At 36.8% G+C, this 17,359-nt stretch overlaps 1 protein-coding gene and 1 long non-coding RNA gene across 2 annotated transcripts in view; both read right to left on the reverse strand.

Annotated features, from left to right (window-relative positions):
- CNTN5 (contactin 5) overlaps positions 1-17,359 on the reverse strand; it is a 462,010-nt gene that overhangs the window by 89,245 nt on the left and 355,406 nt on the right. The gene's annotated exons all lie outside the window — the stretch shown is intronic.
- LOC107184905 lies at positions 1,411-11,675 on the reverse strand. Its single transcript, XR_001515804.1, has 3 exons — positions 11,113-11,675; positions 10,863-11,010; positions 1,411-1,504 (listed from the first exon to the last, which is right to left on the reverse strand). It is a non-coding gene; the product is annotated as an uncharacterized LOC107184905 (long non-coding RNA).

The raw sequence follows: 17,359 nt of genomic DNA on the forward strand, positions 1-17,359 counted from the left end.
AGCTGGAACCTGGCATGTAATGTGGACCCAGATAGAGAAAGAAATGCCCATGCTACACAGAATTGTTTTGTGATTGCAGCTGTAGGAAACTTCTGAAATCCCTTTCCCACCACACCATCCCCAAACAGTTTCCCCTCATACTTCACTGTGCCTGCTCTCTATCTTATTTACATGGTTTATCACGTGGCAATGTATTTAAAATTAACTGTCTATGATTATTATTTATTCAATTGCTACCCAATCTTCCCATTTTCTTGATTTATAAAAATATAATTACTCTCTTTGTGGAAAATAATTATATATTCATTCATTCATACATTTAAATTTCTCCAGCAATATTGAGGAAATAGCTACTGTGTGCAAGACTCTGGGATAGGCAGCAAACAGGATAAGGAAGGTACCTGTCCTTATGAGTTTTACTTTCTAGAAAGAAGACAGCCAATGAATGAGATAATTTCAGCTAGTAATAAATGCAATAAAGAAAATAAAGTGTGGTGAAAATTGGTTGAGGAGAGGCAGGAAACGTTAGAGAACTGAGAAGTAAATAAGAAGGGGCCATTCAGCCAAATAAATATTATGCCTAAAACATCAATTAAAAAATTCCTAAGTGTTTGGCATATTTGTGGATTCTGGTGTGGTTGAAACAAAGTGAAGGAAGACCACAGAGGATGATAATATTGGAAAGGTCAATAGGTGCCAGATAATATAGGGATTTGAAAGCAATGGTAATACATTGTGATTTTATTGCGGATGTGATGGGAAGCCATTGGATGACTATGGGAAAGTCAAAGGAAAGAAGCTATTTAAAAACCATAAAGCAAAACCCTCGGGGGCCGTAGGAAGATTTTGGGGAAAATCTATTTGAATTTAAAAATTTATGGGTATTTTTCATTGCAATAAGGTTTTGGTAGCAAAGGTAAATTGTGGTGATTGAGTAAATCACTATTCCAATGTTGTGTTATTGTACTGTTGTTGGTTGATAGATGTTGTCAGTGTAGTTTCAATGACAGCAGTAGTTTCAGAGGATGCTTTGCAAATCAGTCTTTTGAATCTTATTGGGAGTGTCACGATCTTCTACTTCTGTAATAAGCAAACCCAAAATTCATACCACCTCTTCCCCACCCCAGCGGTAGTTATAGTCTGTGAATATGTAGTTGTCATTGGAGCTCTGACTCCTTTGGGTTAGATGGTGCAATGTGACCAGACCAGTCAGTTGTGAACTAAAATGACTTGTGCCATTTTTGGCTGAAGTATTTAATTACCAATTACATCACTGTGTTTAAGATGTTTATTTAAAAAATTCTTGTGTTATTTTCTTTAGGAAAATATAAACACTTCTAATCAATTATCACAGACTTCAGGTGAAAGATAAATTAACCAAAGATTCAAGGTAGTTTAAGAGGCATCAATATTTAATGTAATTTTACAAAATGAGTTGAAGTTGTACATTCCATATGTATTCCAATATGAAAGTAGTACTGTCCATCCATCGAAGGTGATCTTTCTGAAATGGAAAATAGATATTTGAGGGTATATTGTACAAACTGGCAAGAATAATTTAAAATAATCAGCATGTTTATTTAAAAACTCAAGCAACCCAGATGCTATCCTGAAATTAATTTATCAAGCTAGTATTACAAAAATTCTAAAAACAGATGAGTTAAAGAAATCCTGTAGGAAAATGCCATATGGTGTCCTAAAATATGAAAGGTACCATATTTCTACAAAGCTTTCTATAAATCTAATATTGGGTGTATTGTGTATGACTAATAACAATTCTGCAATGCAAATTAAGATCAAGAAAATAATGACTACATGGACTTTTAAATTTGTTCAGTCTCACTATTCATTTATGAATAATTTATACATATCTCTGTGACTTCTTTTCCCAAATACACCATGAAGTGAATTTGTCATTAGTATTTCCAATGACACATTAGGCCAACATATTTATAAAGCTATTCTCTTTAAGATAGGTACACTCTACTATGGACTAAACCAGGGGTCCTCAAACTATGGCCCGCGGGCCACATGCACATACAAATATTGTATTTGTTCCCGTTTTGATTTTTACTTCAAAATAAGATATGTGCAGTGTGGTAAACACATAATGCAATAAAAATTATTAAATGATTTAATAATTTACCTATAGGATAATGGAATAATCATTTTGGATAGAAATTTGGGACTTATTAAAGATATACTATTATAATCAATATTTTTATGACAATAATGTTCAACAGAGTATTAAAAATTAGAGAAAAAAATTTAGACCAAAATTAACAAAAACTCATAATTAAACATTCTGTGTGTTTCACATTGCTACATCAATTAAAAAAAGAGGCCCGAAAGGGTTGGAGAAACTACCATGTGACAGCATTGAATGATGAAAGCTGACTAGATACCAGAACTCAGTTTCATGCAGGCCTTGCCACTTTCCAGTAAAGTAACTTAGAAGTTCACTTTGTACCTCTGGGACACAGAAAGTTTTCAGATACTGTGTTTGGAAAGATGGGTTTTTCAATTAAGATTCCAATAAAACAGCTTCTCTAGGCTGGTGTTTAAAGATGGAATAGGTGACTTGTATGTGTGTGTGTGTGTGTGTGTGTGTGTGTGTGTCAAAAGGGGATAAGTAAATACACAAAAGACTGGCAATATCAAGGCAATTTAGAAGAGAGGGAAGGAGGGAAGGCAGGTAGAGTATGTTTGGTTAGAGTAGCAGCAATCTATAAAGGTTGGGAAAAGTAGGTTGAGGGAAGGCCTTGAACAACAGGACACTAAGTGTGAACTTTGTTATGAAGGAAGTAGAGAGCCTATAATGTTATTAAATGGGAGATGGATCAATACATTTGATGTTATATAGGAAGAGTTAAGAGTCAAAACAGACCATTATTCAACTTGAATCACTGAGCTAAATGATTTAGGACCTACAATAACTGCAGAATTTAGTGCTTGGATAAATTGGAATAGTAGAATAAAGGAATAATCTGGAGGAGGATCTCAAAATTAAAATAAATTCTGGTGATAACACTGAAGTGCAGAGATGGGAAGATTCTATTTTGAAGAGAGCTGAAAGTGTCAGGAATAGTTATTGAGAGCAATGTTATAGGGAATCAATAATCGTAAAACAGTAATATTGCTGAACAACACTGGGAGCTTATATGAAGTGAAAAACGTAATTTTATAGGGGCTGAGTCTACATAGTTCCATTAGATTCTTTATGCTCTATGCTTGCAACATAGTTGACTGAGTTGACAAGATGGCATGATAGGTATCAAGGAAGTCATGGATTTCAGATAGGGATTAAATTAGGTTTAGCTGGTGAGTGTATAAGTTAAGTGAAGTCCACGTTAAACTCAGGAGAGGACTCAATATATGTGAGAAGACACCTATTGTAGGAGATTAAAGCTTTTGTCAAAGATTTAATCTCTCCAATTATAGATTGAAATACACATGGCAGAGCTTCCAGAACATAAGTTAGGAGTTCTACAGGTGCAAATGGGGCAATTGATAGTTCAAAAACTCCTCTATTCAACCTAAAATCTTTGGCCCAGCAAGCACACCCAAAATCTTATTGGGTGCATAAGCCCATTCTTTAGTTTCTTATACTCCATGTAGCCAGAATCCAGCCTATATGAATCATCTTTGCTACTTGCATTTACTTTTTAATATTTAGGTCAACGCTTCTTATGAGAACAACTGTGTGTGTGTGTGTGTGTGTGTGTGTGTGTGTGTGTGTGTGTGCTGCAAAGTATAGGGTGGAGTAGAAGGTGAGATGGAGTCATGAAAACATGCTGAGACTTGTAGAGCATTGTCTTGTTAAAGTTCTGTATTTCTTCTGTAGTCACAATTTTTGTTTTGATGTTCAAATGCAGTCATGCTTAAGTACTTTTTCCTGTTTTTTATTCTTTCACCAGAAGTTGTTTCAAGTCATTGCTACTTTCTGCCAGTAAGATTATTCCATCTGCATTAACTTAAGTTATTGATATTTCTTCATTGATTTCACTCCTCCTTCCTCTGAATCTATCTCAGTTTTTAGTATATGTTCTGCATAGAGATCAAACAAATAGGGAGACAAAATGTACCCTTGTCCGACACCTTTGCCTATAGGAAACCATTCTGTTTCCATATTATGTCCTCACAGTAGCTTCTTGTCCACAATATGCTAGCCATCAAGACAAACAAGAGCTGAGGCAAGCCTGTTTTGTTTTGTTTGTTTGTTTTTATAACAACCCATAGCTTTTCATGATTGATGCAGTTAAAGGCCTTACTGTAGTTTATAAAACATAGCTAACTTTCTTCTGAAATTCTTTGGAGCTCTCCAGTATCCAAAGAATGCTCACAATTAGACTTCAAGTGCTTCTTATTTTTCTGAATACAGCTTGAACACTTGGTATTTCTGCACCACTTTATCTGAGTGTGAAATTACAGATATGGTCCTACCGCACTCCTTGGCATCTTCTTCAGTGAAGATTGGGAAGTTTTCTGAACATTTACAGTCTATAGGCCATTGATTTGTTTTCCATATTTGTTGACATATTCTTGTTACTTTTGTTTTGTTGTTCAAATGCAGTCATGCTTAAGTACTTTTTTCTGTTTTTTATTCTTTCACCGGAAGTTGTTTCAAATCATTGCTACTTTCTGCCAGTAAGATGGTGTCGTCTGCACATCTTAAGTTATTCATAGTACTTCTACCAATTTTCACTCCTGCCCATGACTGAAGACACTGAAATTGTTAAAGATTTTGCTTACCTTGGTTCAGTCATCAATTCAAATTGAGACTGCAGCCAAGAAATCCAGAGAAGGCTGAGAATTGGAAGGGAAGCAATGGAAGAATTGGAAAGAGCGTCAAGAGCAAAGATACGTCATTAAAGACCAAGGCTAAGATCATCCACACCCTTGCATTCCCAATGACTATATACAAATGAAAAAGTTAGAAAGTGAAGACGGTTGACAGGAAAAAATTGATTCATTGGAAATATGTTATTGAAGGAGAGCCCTACAGATACCCTGGACTGACAGAAGATGAGCAATGAGTCCTAGAGCAAATTAAGCTTGACTCATTGACAGAGCTAAAAATGACAAAACTGCAGCTGCCCCACTCTGGGCACATCCTGGGAAGACAGGGTTGTTCAGCTCTTGTAGCTTGAACTATCTTGCCCACTTACCCCTTCTACTACAGAAGAAATGGACAACTTTAGCATTGACAAAGAAGACACTGAAATTGTTAAAGATTTTGCTTACCTTGGTTCAGTCATCAATTCAAATTGAGACTGCAGCCAAGAAATCCAGAGAAGGCTGAGAATGGGAAGGGAAGCAATGGAAGAATTGGAAAGAGCATCAAGAGCAAAGATACATCATTAAAGACCAAGGCTAAGATCATCCACACCCTTGCATTCCCAATGACTATATACAAATGAAAAAGTTAGAAAGTGAAGACGGTTGACAGGAAAAAATTGATTCATTCGAAATATGGTATTGAAGGAGAGCCCTACAGATACCCTGGACTGACAGAAGATGAGCAATGAGTCCTAGAGCAAATTAAGCTTGACTCATTGACAGAGCTAAAAATGACAAAACTGCAGCTGCCCCACTCTGGGCACATCCTGGGAAGACAGGGTTCTTTGGAAAAGACAGTAATTCTGGGGAAAAAGAAGGCAGAAAAAAAAGAGGAGACCACATATAAGATGGATTGACTCCATAAAGGCCATAGGAATGAGTCTTTAGGAGCTGAGTGGGGTTGTTGAGGACAGCACGTTGTGGACATCACTCATTCATAGGGTTGCCAGGAGCTGGAACCCACTCAATGGCATGTAATGTGGACCCTGATAGAGATAGAAATGCCCATGCTACACAGAATTGTTTTGTGATTGCAGCTGTAGGAAACTTCTGAAATCCCTTTCCCACCACACCATCCCCAAACAGTTTCCCCTCATACTTCACTGTGCGCCTGGACTGACAGAAGGTGAGCAAGTGAGTCCTAGGGCAAATTAAGCTTGAATCATTGACAGAGCTAAAAATGACAAAACGGCAGCTGCCCCACTCTGGGCACATCCTGGGAAGACATGGTTCTTTGGAAAAGACAGTAATGCTGGGGAAAAAGAAGGCAGGAAAAAAAAAAGAGGAGGACCACATATAAGATGGATTGACTCTATAAAAGCCATAGGAATGAGTCTTTAGGAGCAGAGTGGGCTGTTGAGGACAGCACATTGTGGACATCACTCATTCATAGGGGTGCCAGGAGCTGGAACCCACTCAATGGCATATAACATGGACACTGATAGAGATAGAAATGCCCATGCTATAGGAATTGTTTTGTGACTGCAGCTGTAGGAAACTTCTGAAATCCCTTTCCCACCACTCCATCCCCAAATAGTTTCCTGAAGTGCAAACAAGGATCCCGGAATGCTGGTGAACCTTGAACCCATGGCAAGGGCCAAAGTTATGCACCAATTGTCTAGTCCAGACAATGGGGGCTTAAGCTATTTCCTCTTCAAATAGTCTCAGAGTAAATCCTTCTAATATTTACTGACCTTTAAGATGGTCTGTCTGTTACTGCAATTAGAGCTAGATGTGTATCCAAAGTTGAATAAAAGGTTGGCGAGGCTTGGGCACCAGTGGAAGTCCTTCCCCTTGAGTTGGGCTTGCCCGCCTGGCCCCCAATATTTCCAAATTATTTCTTGTCTCGTCTCTTTCAATTGTGCGCGGCCCCTCTTCCAGATCCTGAACCCTAAGCCACACGGGACGTGGGAGAACATTCACAATAGTGTGGGCAGCCTCAAGGGATAGATCAAGATTGGTCGAAGTCTTTCCCGACAATCCTGTTTCCTGCTTTTCCAGCCTCTTGTGGCTCTGGAAAAACATTTGCTTTCCTGATCAAAGGGACCAGATTTGTTTGGGGGGCACTGCCCTTCTGCCTTTTGTCTTTCTGCCTCCTGTCTTGAATGGGGATGTGATGACTGGAGCTGAAACAGCTATTACGTGGTAGGAAGAGTCAAAAATAATGGAAAGCTAACAGAATCCTGGACGTACCAGTGCCTACCTCCTGACTGCCTACTAATGAGAACATTAAGCCTTATCTTGTTTAAACCACTATTAGCCTCTCAGTAACTTACAGCTGGATGCATTCATAACCTATTTACCCTGTTAAATCTTATTTCTAGAAAAGAACCAACATTCAAGTAATGAAATATGTGCCTTCTGCCCCAATACATTTCCCAAAGGTGAAAGCTGAAATGAAGGAATAGGGACAACAATAATTCCCATTCTAACACATGTAAAAGAGAGGTGGGTATTCAGCAAATATGCATTAAAGACACAGAACATATTCATCAAAAACAATTTTCAACTCAGATCTGTGTTTGAAATTCTATCATAGATTAGCCGTGTAACTTTAAGCATATGATTTTTATCACTCCAGCCTCAGTTTTCTTATCATTAAAATATAAATTATGTTAGTACCCTATTGCACTTATTGTAAAATTTAATAAGACTATGCATGAAGTCATTAGTACAATTCCTGGCACAGATCAATGCTCTATATTTGGTAGCCCTCACTACTAAGGAGCAGGTATATTACACCAGGGGCCCTGGGCATAAGGACGATGGAGTTTAGAGTTGCAGATGGTGTTAAACACACAAGTCAATCAGTTATTTATGGCAGCAGGACAAGGCCACAGCATGCGCCTGTGTGCCCAGGGTGTGGGAGAGAATGCCAAAGCCCCACTTCCAGGAGCTCCTTTCCCAAATACACCATGAAGTGAATTTGTCATTAGTATTTCCAATGACACATTAGGCCAACATATTTATAAAGCTATTCTCTTTAAGATAGGTACACTCTACTATGGACTAAACCAGGGGTCCTCAAACTATGGCCCGCGGAGCTATTCTCTTTAAGATGGGTACACTCTACTATGGACTAAACTGTAAGTAGAAAAGTTTCTTTAATATGTCTTTTCTGAGGTATAAATTTGCACTTATTTTCATTTAATTAGGTTTTCTTTTATGATTTTCCTTGATACCAACATGTTCTACAAGATATCTATTTGAGACTAAGGACATGTTTTATAGTGATATAAATGAACAGAAATTGACAAACATGATCTGGGGTCATTAATTTCATGTATTAAGTAACAGAGCAAGTCAATAGTCCCCTAAGGACTTAAAAAATGAGTATTACAACATGCTTAACGTTTTGGCCAGTAGCTGAGATATAATAGAAAAATAACTGTCTTAGTGTTTTCTTAATGGCTGCTGGCTTATACTCTGAGGATTTTGGCTTTACAACTGTAAAACATTTACCATTATGCAATGTACCATTACAGCTTCGCACAGACTGACAGATGACTGCGGTCACATGGTGACAGTGAACTTGGTACAGTCCTGATGCCACCATCTAACTCATTTGGAGAAATGAAGACAGTAGGCTCTTGAAAAAGCACTTAAATGAGCAGTCCTGGAGGTTGGATAATTTGTAACAGATGCTCCATATAATGGATGGATTATAGGGAGAGCGGCTGTAATGCAGACTATCTCGTTCATTGGGTTATGATCGATGCTACTTATTAGGTTGACTTAACATTCAGTAAGCTGAGATTGTCAGACAAATATGTGAGCTTTGAGGTACTGGTACATATAGATCAGGTGATAAAAAGTCTTTGAAACAGTGATTAAGTATTTCAAATGAAGTTTACTAATAACAGTTGTATTTCTTGAGTTGGCACAAAAGAAGCAGTTATATGAACCAATAACCTCCTGAACAAAACATGTAATTCAAACGGACTTGTTTCATGCCACAGTTTTCTGTGATTAATAAACACTTAAATTAACCAAATCAGAAGGCTGACAAAGAAGAAAGCTGGCGTTTTGATATAATTAACTTGTGTGATTTATAAAAAAATTCCCTTTGCTTGAAATTTTATACTTTTGACCTAGAACATTTTAAAATCTAAGACATAATTCTAGAGGAACTTGAAAACCATTCATACTATTTAGTTTCAATTACAAAATCAAAATATTTATTTCACAAGTACTTTCAAATCCTTTTGGGTCCTTGGTGAGTTCTTAAAGCCTTTCTACTCTTTAATTTTTGCCTGACTTATTACAGGTATGGCAAAGTCCTATGTAAGCATTCATTGAATGCATATTTATGTGTTAAAAATAATGAATATTATGATGTAAATCAACTAAATATATATTTGTTTTTCATGTGATATTAAGCTGGTGACTATTAGACATGTAGTTAGTGATGATTATCATGGATATGAAAGCAGTACTCTTAGGACTCTGACCTCTCTATTACAGCATCATCTACACATCTTTTTGAGAATAAAATATAAATTGTGTAATTAACCCTTTTTACTCAGTCTTATCCCTTTGGTGAACTTGAAGCTCTTCAGTGTTATGTCACATATGGGAAATTCCCTTGCACACTAAGTTAGTTCTTGCTCAAGGACAGATGCCTTTACAATGGAATGCTCAGTGCATAGAAATACATGCTATTATCAGCAATCTGCTTCAGGAAAGTGATGCAAGATTTCATTGGGTCAGTGAACTGACTATACTGAGATGGCCGTGATAGTGGTTTCATAGTTTATTTATCCCGATGATGGCACACTAGCGGGGAGCACAATGATGCCTATCAACAGGCCAATTTGACTCGGAGAAAGGAGAGGCTGTCATAATGCTCCCAATAATTTTAGAGTGTATTGTCAAATTGTAATTGAACAAGATGAACAAAATAATCAGAAAATTATCGGCTATTTTAGTCAGTGAGTAATAAGATACAATCACCTTCTGAATAAATGTAGACCATTTTCCTGCCCTTACATCCCATGAAGAACACTGATGCATCTCCTTAATCTGAAAGATCAGGGAAACAAAAAGCCTTCTTCTACTTAAGAGTATCAACAGCAATATTTACCATTTACTGACAACCCTTCTTCCATTTGAAATCTCCTTTCATTCTCTTATTCAATCTGCAAATTACATATTTTTATCCCCATTTAAAAAACGAAGTATCCAGATGAGGTAATATGACTTGCCTATGGTTATTCAGCTGGTTTCAGAGTGAGATTCAAATTCCAGCCTCGGTTATCTTTATAATGCTACCCTGTATGGACTGGGTGAAATGGTTACTGCCGCAGCCATTTTAACAATGTGGGTGATTTTTAAATTGGGCTTGAGAATAAACTAACATTTACTGAGCACCAGCTATAAACTAGTTCCGATGCTAAGAGCTCTGGTTCCCAAAGACCTTCCTTTTCCATGTGCAGCACTAACACAGCCGACCTTTCACAATGTTTTTCATGTTATTTTAATTTTCTCAGTGTAATAAATAACCTTGCAGCTGTCACCTTTATAGCTCAGCCTTTCAATGCCTGCCTCCTGTGAATCTTGTACAGGATATTTTCTATTTTTAATAAACTGTTTTTATAAAGCAAAGAACTATTTTTTTCCCATTCACCCTTACTTTTTAGGGACCTCAGCAACGATTCACAAGTTTCCAAATGTAAAATCTACTGATATATTCAATCAATAACATAGGGTAGAGACACATGTGCTCATGATTGCCAATCTTTACATTTAATGGGTCAAATTAGATTTTCACTATATATACACCATGCGATAAGTTCTATATACTTTACTTTTTTGGAGAAAAAAAGAGATTTAAATCATCAATCTGAGAGATTTTTTTCCCCACCAAGAATAAGTCACTTTTTCTTCTTTTCTTGGCATTAACAGACATCATCTGGTATTCAGTATTTTCCCTACTCTTTCACCCCAGATGCTCCAACTCATTAGAGAGCTAATTGCCTTTGTAATTCTAAATTAAGGAGTACTTAGTGAAACGGAGACATTACCTTTGCCAGGTGTTTGGGAGGACAAAATTCAATCTGCCATAAAAGTCAGTAAAGTTTCTTCCAATCAATGCTAGTTCTCTCACTGTTCAGTCTGCATGGATTTTGTGTTGTTCGATGAAGAATCAGTCAGACACCAGGATACATGTTGCTTGGTGTTACACAAAAGCACGAAAATAATTAAGAATTGAGTATTTTGGAATATAGGTTGAAATGAAACAAGATTTTGGGATAGAGACTAAAGTGAACTTACCAATTAATTTTCCATCATCTTCCTTGAAGATGTGATCAATCATTGGGTTGACTTTCAGCAAAACTTTTGCTTAGAACTTGGGTTCTTTGTGACTTCATTTGGGTTATCAAAAAAGGGCCATGTAGTACATGTGTACTATAGAAGGCTGTATTCTAGGCTCCACACGAAAACAAATTACTAAAAGACACGCTAAAACAGTCTAGGTAGCAGTCACAGAAAACAGAATATATTCAGGATTTTTTAAAAAGGTCAGGTTTTAGAAAGGATTGGTGGTGGTTTTCGGCTGTGTCTATATAAAACATAAGAAAAGTGAACAAGGAGGGTGATTTTTCCAAACAGTTCAAACAGACAAATGAACAGACAAAGTGCATTTTCAATATTCTGCCTAAGCAATATTGGTGAGTTTAAGGACATCCTTCTGAACATCAAAGACCTTTTTTTTTTTTTTTTTTGGTTTGTTTTTGTTATTGTTTTGCTTTCATGACTCTTGGCATAATCCACCCATAAGCAGATAAGAAACAACAAATTATCAAAGATGTGAAAGAACAGCAGGAGCAAATGGAAAGGAGGTGATTCACTTTTTAAAGCAATTGGGAGTTTTGTCCTTGTCTCATAATTGTAGCAACTGGAAGAAAAGTTTAAAATGAGAGAAAGAGAAGAGATCATGGAGGAAGAGGTCTATTATTTGTTGATGCTTAGTATTCCTGGCGGCATTTTGTTTAGAGTGATTCCTTTAGATCAAAACCTATTGTCTGGATAAAAAGTGCCACAAGATGTTCTGAGAAAACAGACATTAGACTTTGATATTTTATATAATTGGCAAAACAGAGGGGCCAGAAGAAGTTCAGAGTTGGCAGTAAGGTTAGTGGTCATTTAGGACAAGGTAGAAGATAGAAAGTGGTGATCAATAATGTTGAGTCTCTTGGTCATGGGGTCAAAGATTAGGGACTTTGAAAGATTAAGAACATGAAGCCTATCCTTAGAGGCTGATGGGAGTGAAAGAGTGCTGCATTTACAAGCTGATATAGAGTATCTTCTGTTCTCTTACGTGGCTTAGCAAATGATTACATGTTCTTCAATCCAGCCCATATATCATCTCCTTGATAAAATTGTCTAACTCCTAGGCTGTCCTTATCACTCCATTCCCTTGTTCCTTCTTTAAAATATATATTTTATTGATTTCAGAGAGGAAGGAAGAGGGAGCGGGAGATAGAAATATCAATTATGAGAAAAAAATCATCAATTGGCTGCCTCCTGCATGCCCTCCACTAGGAATTAAGACCACAATCCGGGCATGTACCCTGACCAGGAATTGAATGGTGAGCTCCTGGTTCATGGATTGATGCTCAACCACTGAACCATGCTGGCTTGACTCCCTTCTTTCTTATAAGATTCTTTCTTCTGTCACTCACTCCTTCCCTCCACCCCTTCCTTCCTTTCTCTTTGTCTTCCCTCTCCTTTCCTTTGTTTCTCTTTCCTCCCTCCCTGCTCTCACAGTATTTATTAGCAGTTGTAAGGAACTATATCAGGTCAGGAACTAAATAGGTTCTGGAGATACAATAATGAATAAAATGGGAACAATTTGACAACTGATGGAAGGCAGTATAGTAATTTAAAATGCTCATTTGGAAATCAATTTGCCTAGACTCTATTCACTTCTTGCACTTACTAGGGTGACATTTGACAATTCCTAAACCTCCTAAGTCTTGGATTACTTATCTTCATGTTGGAACTAAAAATAGTACTCCTCTCATATTGTTTTCATGTGATATGCTAAACGGACACAGTGAAATCATTCATATGAAGCCTTTAGCACAGTGCTTGGCATACAGAAAGAAATTAAATGTTTTTATTATTGATAATGGAGTTTACGATCAGAAAGCAAAATGTGCTGCTCATATGTCTGTAACAGCACTCCTGGTATTATATTTTAAAAAAAAGGTATGCTTATGTCAAGGACATAAGTTTTTCATGGTTAGCTGGTTCTTAGCACAGTTCCTGTCAGATATTATGTGCTCTATAAATCTTTGGTGAATAAATATTGAATGGAATGAATGAAAGCGAGAAAGGTTCGAGTTAAACAACCTGCCCAAAGTCACATAACTAGTAAGAGCTTGTGGAGATGTGAGATAGTTTATGTACCTCCAAAGCCCATGCTTTTCTTAAGCTACTGCACCACCTGTCATACATTATTGCTTGCCTTCCTCCACCTACAGTAATTTGTTATTATATCCATCATTCCACTGAATTTGTCCTTGTCAAGGTCATCAATTGCTGTCAAGGTACTCAATCCAATAGTATATATTGTTTCTCATTTTACTTGTATTTGACACTCTTGCCTATTTGCTCCTTTCTGAAATTCTCTTTTTTATTTGTCCTTATTACTGATTTCCTTGGCTTTCCTCCTAATTACTCTCTCTCTCTCATTATCACTCTCTCTCTTTCTGGCAGGTATTTCCTAATCTCCTTTGTAGCTTCCTCCTCCTTTCCAACTTTAGTGTTTCTGGAAATTCCATCCTGAGCCCTTTCCCCATCTCATTCTTCACATACTATCTCTGTCATTTCATTTCTATCTGATCATGCTCAAATCCACATCTGAATTTCAATGTTTCTCTCCTGAGCTCCATAGCCAAAATTCTATTTGTTTATTTGATATTTCTCTCTGGAGAGCCCTATCTTAAATAAATGCTCTTCCTTTAGTCCTAATCTATTTTTCTCCTTAGGGTGACCACATAATTTGTCATCTAAACCAGGACTATTTGGAAAGTAAAGGGGCCTCATTAATAATTACTCTGGCATTCCAAGGTCTAACCAAAATTCATGGTCTCGTTCCCATTGAACACACAATTGAGCATTACAACGGGCATTCATCTTTGCCCCCTATTTCTCATTTTTCATAGCCAAGTTCTGTAGATTCTCCTTCCTCCTATTTTTTTATGTACACTCATCTGAATCTCCATTATCATTGCCTTTTTTCAAAACCTTCTCATTACTTGCTAGGATTACTGCAAAACCCTGCGAATTGGTCTACTAGCAGGCCACTGTGTTTCACTCTCCACTGAAACACCCTCTACAGTTTTAAGAATGATCTAATCATGTCCCTTTCCTGCTTTGGCCCTTTGATGAATACCCATAACTTCTAGCACAAAAGTTAAGCGCTTTTCCATGGCATCAGAAGGCACTTATTCCCAATCCTATCTCACCATGCCTTCCTCTTGCACACTGGACCTGTCCTCACCTACCGAAGAATAGGCAATTACTGAACAATGACTAGATCAGCTTTTAAAACATAACCACACACACGAAGACCTTGTCTCAACAAATTTACATAAATGTGAAGGAGTAGTAAATGTCACTTTTTATATGAGAATGGATACATAAGAAAACTAGGGTAAGTTTGTGTGACACAGTACATAGTTAAAGGTGATCACCTTACAATTTGTGACTAAAAAATATGTATGATATATAAAACCCAGGTGACTAGTATTTTTCTCATAATGTAAGAGTGAAGTCAGAGTCTTTGTTTCAAAATAGCAAAATGCTCACATCAAAGAACCCAAAATACGCAAGTCAGTTAACTGAAATATTTGTGTCTAAAAGAGAACATAGCTTCTAGCAGTTGTTGAGCAAAGGAAACACAAGAAACTTCGTCTTCATCAATTGGTTGTCTGTACACATTATTTGTTTTTTACTTGCGCCTCTACCTGCCATCTATCTGTCCTCTCCAATCGTTTCAGCCAATCTGGCAGCTTCAGTCAACTGTCATTCAAGGAGCCAAACTAAATGTGGTGAAGAGAATTCACACATAAACTCATGACTGATCAAAAACCAATACTTTTTAGTCAGCTGTAAGAAAGTTCCATAGGTTAGCAAGCAACTATATGAGAAGCATAAGAGAAAAGGAACTGCTATTTAGTGTCTAAAATAAATTGTATAGGTGCCAATTGAATTAACCTTATAAGCTAGAAAAGCACGTGATTGGTATAAGTTAATTTAAATAATTTTATCTAATACTAGTGACACCGGTTACCTAAAATTTCTATAATGATGCAAGGAAGTCCAGTAAGACATTGTTTAAATAAGATTTGATTTTCTTTAAGAAGGGAGATATTTTGTATCTGCATTTTAGTGTGTGTGTTTTTTTAAGTATTGTAAAAACAGATATATTAACTAAAAAAATGTTATTCTGCTCCAAAGCATAGATTGTTTTGCAAATTCACTTACTATTAATATTAACTAAGATTAAAATTACACTGAAAACATTTGTCATTCTCCACTGATCCCTAAATAACACATACTGGCAAACCCAGCTTTACGTTTTGTGACTACGGATCCTTTTTCACTAGAGACTGAGTACAGGACATTACGTCATCATATGAAGCTTGTGCAAACTCTCAAGTATAAAGTTAGTGCATATTAGATCAAAGGTGGGAAAGGAAAACTAGGCAAAAATCTATCTTCCAAAAGATACTTGTCTTATATATTTGTGCATTTTAAAGGTTGGAAACTTTCTGAAGTGGTGAGATGCTAAAGATATATTTATATTAATTTGGAATCTACATGAGTCACAAGACTAGTGCTGTGAGAGATGTAAAGATGGAGCCATTCATACTGCTTTCACTCTCAAATCAACCCATGTTAGAAATATGTTCAAGGTTTCTAATGAGCTTGAGTTTCCCTTTCTGCTTGTTTGGGAAAGTGACAGTACTTGCCTCCTTCAAGGGCAAAAGGCAGAGAATTCTCAAAATTTTCTCCTTCCTCTCTTGCTAGTGAAAATTACTAAAAATTACAGCTTACAATCTGGAGTGTATTTAATCAAAGATTCTAAAGTGGTTTCCATCAGGTGGTAATTGGTATCTTTAGGTTGTTTTCAGCTATTTGCAAACAAAACAAAACATAAACATTTCACAACTAGCTGAAATGTAAAGCCTCTTTGCTGTTGGCTGGAATTAAATTATCTAGTTTGGTAACACCAGCTATCTCATGATGATAAGAGCTTTTGGTGAGAATTGAAATAGAATTGTTCAGCACAATAAAAAAAAAGACCTTTCAAAACATAAGGATCATGGGGTAGAATAATAAAAAAGATCCTTTATGTAAAAAGTTGGCAAAACCTTTGAGAAGGCTCTGATATGTTAATTTTATAGATGAGTAAACTGAGATTTAGACAACTTTGCTCTTATTGATCCCATCCTTTTACTAACATCCTTTCATTCTTGGATATTAAGACACAGTTTAATAGTGATGCAGGGCTGGTAGAGGGCACAACAGTAGAAAGTCCCCATACTTGGATTGATGCTCTGCTGTCGCCGCCTTGAAATTCTTATCAAGTTTTGAAGGAGGGCTCTGCTTTTTCATTTTGCATCAGGCCTCACAAATTATGTAGCTGGCCCTGTAGCTATGCTGATGTTTTTCTTATATTTCATTATTTCTGCCTCAAGACAAAGTTATCTAGGAGCTTAACCTTTGGTGTTTCTCACCCCTTTTCCCAAGGTGTCTCTCACACCAGTGACTAGTGGATACAGAGCCACAAGGAGGGCTCAGACCGTGGTCTGTTCCTCTTTTCATTTCTAGTGCTAAGCTCAGTGCTTGGTGCAGAGTAGGCGCCTAATGAACAGTCAACAAACATCTTTGACTTCTTTCATTGGCAAAACATTCAAACTTTAACAGTTTTCGTTCTGCCGTGAAGAGTAACTCAGGGAATTGGGAGAGATTAAAGGTAAAATATTCAAGGGGAAAAAAATCTTGGAAAGAATGAAATTAGATTGAGGGAAAGTTTAAAATAAGTAAATTGGAAAGACAGGTTGAACTCCAGGTTGAATACGAAGTAATGGGTGGGAGGAGGGATGAATGGTTAAAAGTAGTTAGATGTCTCTCAACAAAGGTACATCCTGAGATGGATCCTTTCTTCTCAAATTCAACTTAATACATGTCTGATTTAACTTGGAAATTGTAATTCAAGAAATGATAATTGTCCAAGTTTGGGGGGAACGGGTTATATAGGCTGCGCATTCAGAAGGAACCAAGAGATTACTGATTCTTCTTTGACTATTCCAAAGATTCCTTGACCTACTGTTTTGCATTAAGAAGCAGAGTAATTTGAATTAAAAAAAAAAAACTTGTAAGGAGAAGTAAAAGTTTTAATGTTTCCTCGGCCTCTGGGCAGAACTGACAGAGCTCATGCTCTGGTTCCCAGTTATCATAGCTTGGCTGACCACATTTATTATTTAAACCATGATAGTTTCTC

The sequence above is a fragment of the Myotis davidii genome, unplaced genomic scaffold (genome assembly GCF_000327345.1).
Source record: "Myotis davidii unplaced genomic scaffold, ASM32734v1 scaffold8, whole genome shotgun sequence".
Lineage (NCBI taxonomy): Eukaryota > Metazoa > Chordata > Mammalia > Chiroptera > Vespertilionidae > Myotis > Myotis davidii.